The sequence below is a fragment of the Amblyraja radiata genome, unplaced genomic scaffold (genome assembly GCF_010909765.2).
Source record: "Amblyraja radiata isolate CabotCenter1 unplaced genomic scaffold, sAmbRad1.1.pri S71, whole genome shotgun sequence".
NCBI lineage: Eukaryota > Metazoa > Chordata > Chondrichthyes > Rajiformes > Rajidae > Amblyraja > Amblyraja radiata.
In genome coordinates this window covers 881,839-895,037 of record NW_022630165.1, presented here as the reverse complement: position 1 = coordinate 895,037, position 13,199 = coordinate 881,839, and the positions used below count along the sequence as shown (strand labels likewise).

At 43.8% G+C, this 13,199-nt stretch overlaps 2 long non-coding RNA genes across 2 annotated transcripts; both read left to right on the top strand.

Annotated features, from left to right (window-relative positions):
• Window positions 1-547: 547 nt before the first annotated feature.
• LOC116969540 lies at window positions 548-1,422 on the top strand. Its single transcript, XR_004410825.1, has 2 exons — window positions 548-621; window positions 1,182-1,422. It is a non-coding gene; the product is annotated as an uncharacterized LOC116969540 (long non-coding RNA).
• Window positions 1,423-7,938: 6,516 nt separating this feature from the next.
• Window positions 7,939-10,913, top strand: LOC116969537. The gene is made up of 3 exons (XR_004410822.1): window positions 7,939-8,029; window positions 9,569-9,677; window positions 10,716-10,913. It is a non-coding gene; the product is annotated as an uncharacterized LOC116969537 (long non-coding RNA).
• Window positions 10,914-13,199: the final 2,286 nt, after the last annotated feature.

The window sequence follows — 13,199 nt, the reverse complement described above, 5'->3', positions numbered from 1 at the left end:
TTCAAAAAAGGAAAATTGATGGTTTGATATACCGTGAGTTGTTGAAGCATTGTAGGAAGCAATTTAAAACATTTTTGTTTACATAGTTAGTTATGTACATTGTATATTTTTAATCTGGGCTCAACTGTATGAAGGAGTGCTTCCCTACATTTCACTGCTCACTCCATTCCGTGTAGAACCCCTTTCTGAAGAGTAAGTGACATGGGATAGATGCGAGCCTGCAGGAAAATTCAATCATAAAATAGTTGTGGTAGAATGGAGCTGTCAGCAGTGGCACATTAAAAGTATAATGCATGCTAAAATTATTTCGAGAGTCATACTGCTCAGAAACAGGCCCTTCAGCCCAACTTACCCACATTGACCAACATGCCCCATCTACACTAGTCTTACCTGCCTGTACAGTCATAAAGCAAAATATTTAATCTAGAATTTGAATGGTGGCTATTTCACAGACCATTAGAAATCCCTTGGCTTTAATTGACACTAAACTTATTTCTACCCAGCTTGTTTCTGCTCAGAAGCTTCTGCTGGAGGACAAAGATGCGGAGATTGACTATGAAGAGGAGGACGACCAGTTACACCTAAAAGTGAACTGGCCACAATACGTCGAGGCACAAAATGGTGTGTGTATAGTATGACTTTCATTGGGTAAGAAGGAACTGGGGATGCTGATTTACACCGAAGATAGATACAAAATGCTCGAGTCAGCAGGTCAGGCAGCATCTCTGAAGAAACGAATAGGTGTTGTTTCTGATCAAGACCCTCCATCAGACCGAGAGTCAGGGAGGGGGAAATTAGAGGTATGGGGAGGTACAGAATAAAGCAGAGCCCGCATCGATGACTCGGGGTGGGGGGGGGGGGGGGGGGGTGGAGCTGACAATGGTCCATTGTTGGCTGGGGATGAGGTGCTCATGAAGGAATATAAATGGTGAAATTAGCAAGAGGACTAGGGTGGGGGAGAGACGGGGAGATAGAGAATGGAAGGGTTATTTGGTTAGAGATCCTTCATTCTCTTGTGTAAAGGAACTGCAGTTGCTGGTTTAAACTGAAGATAGACACATAAACCTGGAATAAGTCAGCGGGACATGCAGCATCTGTGTAGAGAAATAATGGGTGATGTATCAGGTCAGGGACTCTTCCTCGTTCTCTTTATTTAAATGGTGATGCGTGTTTTCTTGCAGAGAAGCTTCAAAAAATATTGGAAACATATGAAGAGCAATACCAGAACATGCAAGTAGGTTTAGAACAAGTTACCAAGGGAGCAGCTTCCCAGGTTGGGAGAATTTGTGATGCATTTAATTCCCCCACGTACAATCTTAATTCCAAGTGTGCGCATTCTGCACAGATTCAAGAGTCTCAAGTATCCTGCTAATTAATATTACATTGCATTTTACAAATAATTTTATGTTGCTTATTCAGATTTTTTGTTTAAAATGGGTCATTTAAGTAAATTTTTGTTTTGCTCTTTTCAATCATCATCCTTACTTTTTGGCTTGATGCTTGCATCTGAGGGGTGCTATTTGCTTCCACACCAGATGGTTTCTGTATGCATTACCACACACCTTGGACATGGAGAAAGTTTACTGAATTAGCTGGTGTGGTTGGGGAAGCAACAGAGTATTTCCAGACTTGCCTATTAATATTATACGGTCATAAGGAATAGTAGAATTAGGTCATTCGGCCCATCAAGTCTACCCCACCATTCAATCATGGCTGATCAATTACTCCCTCCTAACCCCATTTTCCTACCTTCCCCTCATAATCTCAGACCCCTGTACTAATCAAGAATCTATCTGTGCCTTAAAAATATCCACTGACTTGGCCTCTACCGCCATCTGTGGCAAAGAATTCCACAGATTCACCACCCTCTGGGTAAAGAAATGTTACCTCATCTCCTTCCAAAAAGAATGTCCTTTAGTCTAGACCTAAAGGGCATAGCCTCAGGATAAGGATTGGCTTCAAAGCTGCAATAGACAATAGGCAATAGGTGCAGGAGTGGGCCATTCGGCCCTTCAAGCCAGCACCGCCATTCAATGTGATCATGGCTGATCATCCCCAATCAGTAGCCCGTTCCTGCTTTCTACCCATATCCCCTGACTCTGCTATCTTTCAGAGCCCTATCTAGCTCACTCTTGAAAGTATCCAGAGAACCGGCCACCACCGCTTCTGAGGCAGAGAATTCCACAGATTCACAACTCTCTATGTGAAAAAGTGTTTCCTCGTTTCCGTTCTAAATGGCTTACCCCTTATTCTTAAACTGTGGCACCTGGTTCTGGAATCCCCCAACATCAGGAACATGTTTCCTGCCTCTAGCGTGTCCAAGCCCTTAATAATCTTATCTGTTTCAATAAGATGCCCTCTCATCCTTCTAAACAAGCTCAGTCGCTCCATTCTCTCAGTATATGACAGTCCCGGCATCCTGGGAATTAACCTTGTAAACCTATGCTGCACTCCTTCAATAGCAAGAATGTCCTGCATATAATACTCCAGGTGTGGTCTCACTGGGGCCCTATACAACTGCAGAAGGACCTCTCTGCTCCTGTACTCAACTCCTCTTGTTGTCCAACATGCCATTCGCTTTCTTCACTGCCTGCTGCATATTTACTTTCATTGACTGATGAACAAGGACCACCGGATCTTTTCCTTTTTCCAACTTGACATCATTTAGATAGTAATCACCCTTCCTGTTTTTGCTACCAAAGTGGATAACGGCACCCTGAAAAGCATCCTCCTCACAGTTCACACTGCCACCCAGCTTTGTGTCATCTACAAATTTGCTAATATTACTTTGATTCCCTTCATCTTAATCATTAATGTATATTGTAAATATCTGCACAGAGTCTTGCAGTACCCAACTAGTCACTGCCTGCCATTCTGAAAGGGACCTGTTAATCCCTATTCTTTGTTACCTGTCTGCCAACCAATTTTCTATCCATGTCAGCACTCTAGCCCTAATACCATGTGCCCTAATTTTTCCCACTAATCCCCCATGTGGGACCTATATGAAATGCTTTCTGAAAGTCCAGGTATACTATATCCACTGGCTCTCCCTTGTCCATTTTCCTAGTTACAGCCTCAAAAAATTACAGATTAGTCTAGCATGAAACCCTTCGTAAATCCATGCTAACTTGGACCGATCCTGTTACTGCTATCCAAATGTACCGCTATTTGATCTTTTATAATTGGCTCTAGCAACTTCCCCACCACCGACGTCAGGCTAACTGGTATATAATTCCCTGTTTTGTCTCTCCCGCCTTTCTCAAAAAGAGGGATAACATTAGCTACCCTCCAATCTACAGGACCTGATCCTGAATCTATAAAACATTGGAAAATTATCACCAATGCGTCCTGATTTCTAGAGCCACTTTCTTAAGTACCCTGGGATGCAGACCATCAGGCCCCGGGAATCTACCCAACACCATTTCCTGCCTAATGTGGATTACCTTCAGTTCCTCCGTCACCAGAGATCCTCTGGCCACTAGTACATCAGGAAGATTGCTTGTATCCTCCTCAGTGAAGACGGATCCAAAGTACTTGACATTTCTCCTCTGATGGTTGAGAATCTTTTGAGTTCTTTACCCTCCAGAGCTGTGGGTGGAGAAACCATTCAGTATATTCAAGGGTTAGCCAGCTAGAATTTTACACTGCGGGAAGTTGAGGGTTATGGGGATTAGGTAAATGTTTCGATCACAGATCAAATCAGACATGATCATGTGATAGAATGAATAAGGCTCAAGGGCTGATTTTTTAACTTAATAAAAGTTTCCAATTATCCAAATCTACAACTTGCAATTCTAATGACGTAACAATATGTCTTGAAGGTGTACATTAATAGGAACAAGTCAGTGCTTCATTGCCCATAGGTCCATTTATCTTAAAGACAATTAAAATAATTTTACTTAAATCTGAAAATCACTGAAATCATCAAATCATTTCCAGCAGAGAATAAAAAATGGTAAACTTTTTTAAACTATATTTTTCACCATGATGTTCCTTTTTTAATGCTTATTCCACCTCTGGTCGTCTTGCCGAATAACTCTAAACTTCAAATCAGCTTGCTATTTTGTTAATTAAATATGTCCCGGAGGCAAACATAGAGAATCATTACTCTTGTATCATGCCGAAGCGTTTCTGTTTCTTATGGCATCAAGCATCTAATTGGCCAGTTAGATGAGTGGATGATGTTGCTTTGTGTGTAATGTGTCTGTAGATAGGTGAATCTGAATCTGCAGAGGAACTGGTGAAGTGGCAAGAAACGGATTATAAACCAACACCGAGCCATGACAACAATGAGTGGACTGTGATGGAATTAAAGATGAATCAAGTTGAAGAAAAAAAAGAAGGTAAATTGTGGTGCTCTCTGGTTCTCTCTTAAACGAACCATACAGTTTACTTTGTTTTAACTTAAAATATTTAAGAAGTGAATGACTTGATTTGATCTTGATGACTTGAAAGTTTAGTGCACCTCTATTTTGGGATCTGTTGTCAATATTTCAGTCGAGACAAAGGCACTTCACTAGCTAAATTGTGCTGTGACTCTAGAACATACCCTGCTCAGAAGTGTCGATGTGCAATTACTGTGGAATATGATTTGCCATTGATCATTCCCACCTTCCTATGCAACCTTTACCATTGCACAATAGTGAATTCTGTACCCTGAAAATTTGTTTGGGCTGAATTTTCTCCCCTTGTTCCATCCATTTGTTCAGAACAAATGTTGCTTGTTAGCTGCGACAAGCTTTCTTTTATTTGTGAATCGTTTAGTCCTTGGTTCTTTTACACCCTTAAGCCTCTCATGGCTCTTATAATTACTGACAGCAATGCTGAATTGTTTCCGTAATTAGTTTATGATGATAACAGATGGTTCAAAATATTTTGCCTAGTAAGATGATGTATTTAGAATCTGAGTTGTGCAGCACAGGAATGGGCCTTTCATCTCACCATGTCCATGCTGATTTTTGTTTCCCATCTACACTTATCTCATTTGCCTGCATTATAAATGTCTCCTTCTATGCTTTGCCTATTACGTGTTTGTCTAAAATTACTTTAAAAATGTTTTAATTGCATTTGATTCTGCCTCCTTTGGCAGCAAGTTCCAGATCCAAAGCCCTCTCGGGGGAGAGAAATAAACTTTCCCTCAAATCGCCTTTACAACTTCCTCTTCTTACCTTAAACTTATGTTCTCTTGTATTGGAACTCTACCATGGAAAAAAGATTTTGGCTCTCTACCCTGCCTCACATAATCTTACATACTTCTATCAGTCACTCCTTAACTTTCTCACTCCAGGGAAAAAGAGCCCCATCCATCCAGTTTCTCCCCATAACTAAAGTTCTCCAATCCAGGCAACATCCTTGTGAATTTTCTCTCCATTTTCTCCAAATCTATCGCTGATCAGACAGTAGAAGAGGCCCAACCTGAAACGCCGCCTTCCCATGTTACCGGAGATGCTGCGTTACTCCAGCACTTTGTGTCTGTTTTTGTAAACCAGCCTCTGCAGTTCATACATAGTGTGCTGACAGGAACTGCACACAACCCTTCAAGTGTGGCCTAACTAGTGTTTTGTAAAGTTGCAATAAAACATCCCAGCTATTATATTCCATACCCACACCTACGACAGCAACCATGCCATATGCTTTCTTCACCAGTCTGTTGCCCTGCTAAATTTTGAGAACTTTGGACTTGGACCTCTAAGACTCTATTCATCAACATTCATCAGTGCCCTGACCTGTCCTACAACCATTTTTACTTCCCAAATTATATCTGTCTGTGCTCCAGCCAACTTTCCATCTCATCTATATCCTGCTATGACCTTGGACAAATCTCCTCGCTCGGGCAACGGACATCTCAGCTGTGATCCCTGTGGTACCACAATAATCACAGATTTCCCATCAGAAAAACATCCTTCCATCACTGCCTCCTATTTAGATCCAACTGGCTAGCCCACCTTGCATTACATGTGCCCAAATCTTCTGCACTTGCCTACCATGTTTCGACCTGATGAAATGAATGCCCTAGTAATGTACTAAAATGATTAGTAGAATCCAGTTAAAGTTACTGCTCATTTTCCAAAATTGTTCTAAACCCCAACTAAAATATACTTTCATTGAATTATTTAGTTATAACATTTAGCTCTGCATTAAACATGCAGTTAAATTTCCTATTACATACTTTAGAGTGAGTTTTTATGAATACGCAAGTTTCACTGAAAGACTAGGAGGTTTATTTAACACGGGCAAGTGGGGTTAAACTAGATGGCATGATAGTCGGCACAGACACATTGAATGTAAAAGGACATGTTTCTGTGCTGTACAACTCTTTGGACTATTTAGTAATGAAAGGGAACACTGTTTTAACCCATAGTTTATTCCATCCATTATCTGATGTAAGTAAAATGAACCAAACTTCCTTATAATTTTTCAATGCGAAAGGATTTATTTTTTCCCCTATATTTACATTGGTAATTGCAAATGTAGAACACTTACCATTTTGTCCAAATGGCCACGACACAGGCTTCACTCAGTTTATTAATGGATTTGCAGGTTAAATTACAAATCTGCCTCTCCTGAACAAATACTGAAATTATATCTATACAGTTGTCTCTGTGATAAGTGATGTTAATTTAGCTTTGTTACTGCAAGCTTTTAAAATTTAAAGCCAGCTGCAAGGTGTTTTAGCCCAGTCAGAAACTAACATCTTAACTTGGAGAAGCCACAAGGCAGCGACGGTCACCAGGGTCCAATCAGTCCATATTGTGTCTGTGTTCATGCTGTCTTTCTGAACGACGTGTCTTCCTGTGGCACAAAACTGATTGAGGATGACTGGTTCTGCTCCGATCCAGATTTGATCTCAGAACTGCAGGAGCTGGAGGAGGAAGTGGGGGATCTTCAGATACAAGGACAGGGTCAAGGATGGACAAAGCAGACCACAGCTGGCCAAACGCTTATGGTATGTGCTCAGTCTGACACTTTCAATTTAAACTTTGATTTTATATATCGGTGTAAATTTAATGCTTGAGTTCACTCAACATTTTACGCTTAGTAGAGCGTTAATTAGTAGAACATTGGTGAATTCATTTTAGCTTGATACCAAGTAACTACATTTGGGAAACTTAAAGGGTTGTTAATACAGCAACTTTGTTGTTCCTTGGTACAAATATATTGTGAATTCATGTGCAAGGAAGTAAACGTTTCTATTAATATTTAGGATACTATTATTTATGAGGGAATAAAACTTTTGTCACAAACAGAAGAACATTCTCGTGTTTTATACCTTCTGGCCAAAGTACAGCAAGTGAAGATGTAAACTGAGCAATAGTTAAACTGTTAGACTTCTCCAATGCTTCCGATGTCAACAACTACTCCATTGATGGTTGACCTGCCGCCAGTGCACCGATGATCACATTGGCAGCATATCTCCCAACAGCTTCAGATGGATGACCTTAATTCTGACAACGCGCTGCTAAAAGCACAGTTGGTTCAGTACAGGGAGGAGCTAAACCAGATCCTGTCTTTGAAGGATAATCAGTTGAAGTTGTTGCAAAAGCAACAGCAAATTAAACCTTGAGAATGAGAAATCCATCTTTAAAGAGCAATGGATAGTTGCACAAGGACAGCTTAAACAAAGTCCCTTAAAGAACCCTTAAACAAAGGGACTTTTTAAAAGAGCATTTTCAGAGTACTAATGACATGCACGGAAACAAGCCCTTGCAACAATTAATAAATTGAGCAGGATACTAAATCTCAAGGGACTAAAGATGAAGCCATGACATTGCTCATTGGTGGGACTTGTTCCTCAGGATGCATATGATGACTAAATATCTGTGTATTTATTTATTTTTTAATTTAAAAGATTCCAAGATGGACACAGCAAAGATATGTTGTAATCTTGTTTTGCATTCATGTGTGTATAAAGATTGAGCACTATTTTCATTTTGCAGAAAAAGGAAGAACTGGAAAGCATTCAACTATCAACACAGCAGGAGCGCAGAGAGCAAGATCCGTCCTGCAAGAATGAATTGGCTGAGCTAAGGTTTGGTTCTACTTGAACTGGGATATCAGTTGCATATCTATTGTGCCATACGATCAAATGGGATTATCCCTTGATGCTTTGGCCAGCAAACAACGTTTGAAGTGTCGATGATGGTAGCAAACACGGCAGTCAATTTCCATAGGGTGGTGTCGTAGAGCCACAAATTATTCAACTCCTTGACGAAGGAGAATCCGTCTGGTTAAAGGAGGACATTCTGTTGCCAATGGCTCAACGGCTTTCATTTGCTTTGTTTTAGATTAGATTAGTTTAGGGAGAATCTAAATCCAAGCTGACTATCAACACGCATTTGGGATTGTTTCAGTTCAATAGGCTCCCATTTGGCATATCATCAGTCCCTGGGATTTTTCAAGGGTTTATGACACAAATTCTAGCCAGATTGAAGGTGTGGTGTGTTACTTGGATGACATCCTCATCTCAGCCCCTGGCAGGCAGACACATGATGAAAGGTTGAAAGTGATACTCACACGCCTTGAGACACACAGTGTAAGAGTGAAGGCACAAAAGTGTGAGTTCTTTTAGAACTAGGTAGAGTACTTGGGTCATAAGATTTACAAGGATAGTCTACACCCCATCAAGGGTAAAGTTGATGCGATCAAGAACGCGCCCACTCCCAGAAACATATCTGAGATACGATCCTTTTTAGGATGGCACATCCATTTCGCCCATCACTTTTAGCAACCTTGGAAAAATAAGATGTCATTAGTCTTTGGACGCACTAATGACATCTTATTCTTCCAAGGTTGTTAAAAGAAACACGTTAGTTACTTTAGACTTTAGAGATACAGCGTGGAAACAGGCCCTTCGTCCTACTGAGTCTGCGCTGACCAGCAATCATCCTGTACACTAGCGCAATCCTACACACGAGGGACAAATTACAATTTTAACCAATCCAAATAGCCTACAAACCCTCACGTCTTTGGGATGTGGGAGGAAACCAGAATACCTGGAGAAAACCTACGCAGTAACAGGGAGAAATTGCAAACTACACACAAACAGCACCTACAGTCAGGATTGAACCTGGGTCTCTGGCGCTGTAAGGCAGCAATTCTGCCCCCACTGTTACTTGATAGAATCTGAAGAACCATGTGGAATTACAGAATTCTGCTTGTACCAGCTCTGAACGATTTATCCACTTAATGCTCCCCCCTTTCCTCTTTGACATGCGCCTTTGAATTGTTTTAAAACATATATATTATCATTGAGTTTTTTTTACCACTTTTTAAGGGAATATAACCTAGGTCATAATTTGCAGAGTGAAAAATAATTTCTCCTTCTCTTCCCCTGGCATTTTTGCTAGTTTCTATACCCTTGCTTCCTCCAATTCAAGAAATGGTCTTTCCTGTTCGGCTCCATCAAACCGCTTGTAGAGGAATCCACTGACTGTCAAAAGCAGCTGCTTCAGTCCTTGGAGAAGATTCCTTGAAAGTCCTGTGTTCTTCCCAGCCCTTGGTATCGATGACATTTCTTTGAGAAGGTGGGGCTACTGTGTTACTGTTTATACTGCTGTTTTCTTTCCAGACATGTCAGACCAGCGCCCAGGAAGCAAACCATTGAAAATGAAACATACGAGGAATATGAAGAGGCTTTTGAGAATGACTCAATTGAAAAGGTGGTGGTGGCACGGAAGGTGTGTATTGCCAATCAATTCATCGTTTTCTAGTTGTAGTCTAATTTTCTGATGTTTTACACTGCATCGTGCCCCTAACACCCCACCCCAGTGAACAGGGCAACTCTGGAAAACCTGCTTCCATGTACATACTAACTAATAAATAGGATACATAGTACATCGGTTTGGAGTGGGTGATTCAGGCATCAACACAGAAAACCTGCCCTGGTTTCATTGTCCAGCCTCGAGGTCTGCACGTGGTGCCCCTCCCCTCACCCAGCAACAATTCCTCTCCTGCGAGACATGAGGTGTTTGAGTTACTCTCATGTCGCACTCACGCGAATCGGTTTTCAAATGCATATCTCTAATCTCCCTGTTTCGGTATGAAACAGTGCAGTGAATACAGGCCAAGGTGTAAGCCAAATCTCCAAATGAATGCAATAAATTTAGTTATCTCATCTTAACCAAAAGAAATTCTTAAATGTAGAGACACCTTTCTAGGAATACAGAGAGCAGGAAAAAACAGCTGATGAAGGTTCATCTTTCCCCACCTTCAGCTTGCTGTATAGTGTAAGAATGGATACGTCACCCATCACCAAGGAATCCAAGACTAACCATGGAAGCACTGTCATTTTCTGATTGACTGTGACAGAGGATTGTTTAGAATCTAGACTTCCTGTCCAATAGTTCACCAAGGAATCTACATTGCTTGTTTGCTCATAGAATAGTGCATTCATTTGGACCATAGTATTGAAGCCGCTGCCACCCATTCGTACATTATAACGCGGATCTTTATAACATGATAAGTAAAAACAAATCTTCACATCTGTACCTTGGCATTTTACTAATTAGTTTAATTCTGAAAGAACTAATTAGTTGAGGTTCATAAGTGATGGGATAAGAATTAGGTCGTGTGGCCAATCAAGTCAACTCCTTGATTGAATCATGGCTGATCTATCTCTCCTTTGTAACCCCATTCTCCTACCTTCTCCGCATAAACTCTGACACCTGTATTAGGTTGATGTTAATTAGCTATTGACATCAGTTTCTGTTTTGCAGGCGAAGAGGCGAGTGAATTTTTTCAAACGTATATTCACCTCTCGAAAATGAAGACTTCACGATGCATGTTGGTGTTGAACCGGCCGACCCCTGTACGGAGCCAGTTCAGGGCAACCCACTCGTTCCAGGGCATGTCCGAGCCAGGTGTGGCTGTGGTGTTTGGTGCAACAGTGAATTGAGGAGGTCGGGAAGTCTGTTCCCAGCTAGTTCTCCAAGCTCCTAGTGCGTTGAAACCGGAGCCACAGAGGGTGGCTGCGTGACGGTAGAAGGGGCGATCAGATGACAGGCGTTGAGGTCCCAGTTGCTGTGAGTCCTGGGCGAGGTGGTGCAAAGGATGTTTGGTGTCCGAAGGGGCCTTGCACACCAGCCTGTGGGTGAAGTACTCTCTGCGAAGCTTGGCGGGTGCGATAGCTGCGAGCACCGGCAGAAGATCCGGAGTAGGACGTAGGAAGCCGGTGATGATCCGCATGGTGTCGTTGAGGATGGCGTCCAGCTTGCTAGTATGAGCGCTGCGGCATCATGCTGGGGCGGTGTACACAGCGGTGCTGTACACGAGTGCAAGAGACTGGTTCAGAGAATAGATATCCAGGCGCCCCATGATGATCCAGCCAAGCAATGCAGGAGGTACACAAAATGCTGGAGAAACTCAGTGGGTGCAGCAGCATCTATGGAGCGAAGGAAATAGGCAACGTTTTGGGCCGAAACACTTCTTCAGACTGATAGCGGGTGGGGGGGGGGGGGGGTGAGGAGAGAAGGAACGAAAAGGGGAGGAGGAGGACCTCGAGGGCTGGGGGATGGGAGGAGACAGCTCGAGGGTTAAGGTAGGAGAGGAGACAGCAAGGGCTAGCAAAACTGGGAGAATTCAATGTTCATGCCCCCAGGATGCAGTCTCCCCAGGCGGAATATGAGATGCTGTTCCTCCAATTTCCGGTGTTGCTCACTCTGGCAATGGAGGAGACCCAGGACAGAGAGGTCGGATTGGGAATGGGAGGGGGAGTTGAAGTGCTGAGCCACCGGGAGGTCAGGTAGGTTATTGCGGACTGAGCGGAGGTGTTCGGCGAAACGATCGCCCAACCTCCGCTTGGTCTCACCGATGTAAATCAGCTGACATCTAGAGCAACGGATGCAGTAGATTTGGTTGGAGGAGATGCAGGTGAACCTTTGTCGCACCTGGAACGACTGCTTGGGTCCTTGAATGGAGTCGAGGGGGGAGGTGAAGGGACAGGTGTTGCATTTCTTGCGGTTGCAATGGAAAGTGCCTGGGGAGGGGGTGGTACGGGAGGGAAGGGAAGAATTGACAAGGGAGTTGCGGAGGGAGTGGTCTTTGCGGAAGGCAGACATGGGGGGGATGGGAAGATGTGGCGCGTGGTGGGGACACGTTGGAGGTGGCGGAAGTGGCAGAGGATTATGTGTTGTATTTTCCGGCTGGTGGGGTGAAAGGTGAGGACTAGGGTGACTCTGCCCTTGTTGTGGGTGCGGCGATGGGGTGAGAGAGCAGTGTTGCGGGGTATGGATGAGACCCTGGTGCGAGCCACATCTATGGTGGTGGAGGGGAATCCCCGTTCCCTGAAGAACGAGGACATTTCCGATGCCCTGGTATGGAATGTCTCATCCTGGGAGCAGCTGCGGCGTAGGCGGAGGAATTGGGAGTAGGGGATGGAGTCTTTACAGGGGGCAGGGTTGGAAGACGTGTAGTCCAGATAGCCATGCGAGTCAGTTGGTTTATAGTGTATGTCGGTCAGGAGTCTGTCCCCTGCGATGGAGATGGTGAGGTCAAGGAATGGTAGGGAAGTGTCGGAAATGGTCCAGGTGTATTGTAGTGCCGGATAGAAGTTGGTGGTGAAGTGGATGAAGTCAGTGAGTTGTGTGTGGGTGCAGGAGGTGGCCCCAAAGCAGTCGTCAATGTAACGGAGGTAGAGGTCGGGGATGGGATCAAATACAACACATAATCCTCCGCCACTTCCGCCACCTCCAACGTGATCCCACCACTCGCCACATCTTCCCATCCCCCCCTTTGTCTGCCTTCCACAAAGACTGCTCCCTCCGCAACTCCGTTGTCAATTCTTCCCTTCTCTCCCGTACCACCCCCTCCCCGGGCACTTTCCATTGCAACCGCAAGAAATGCAACACCTATCCCTTCACCTCCCCCCTCGACTCCATTCAAGGAGCCAAGCAGTCGTTCCAGGTGCGACAAAGGTTCACCTGTATCTCCTCCACCCTCATCTACTGCATCCGCTGCTCCAGATGTCCGCTGATTTACATCGGGGAGACCAAGCGGAGGTTGGGCGATCGTTACGCCGAACACCTCCGCTCAGTCCGCAATAACCTACCTGAACTCCCGGTGGCTCAGCACTTCAACTCCCCCTCCAATTCCCAACCCGACCTCTCTGTCCTGGGTCTCCTCCATTGCCAGAGTGATCAACACCGGAAATTGGAGGAACAGCACCCTGGGGGCATGAACCCTGGGGGCATGAACATTTAATT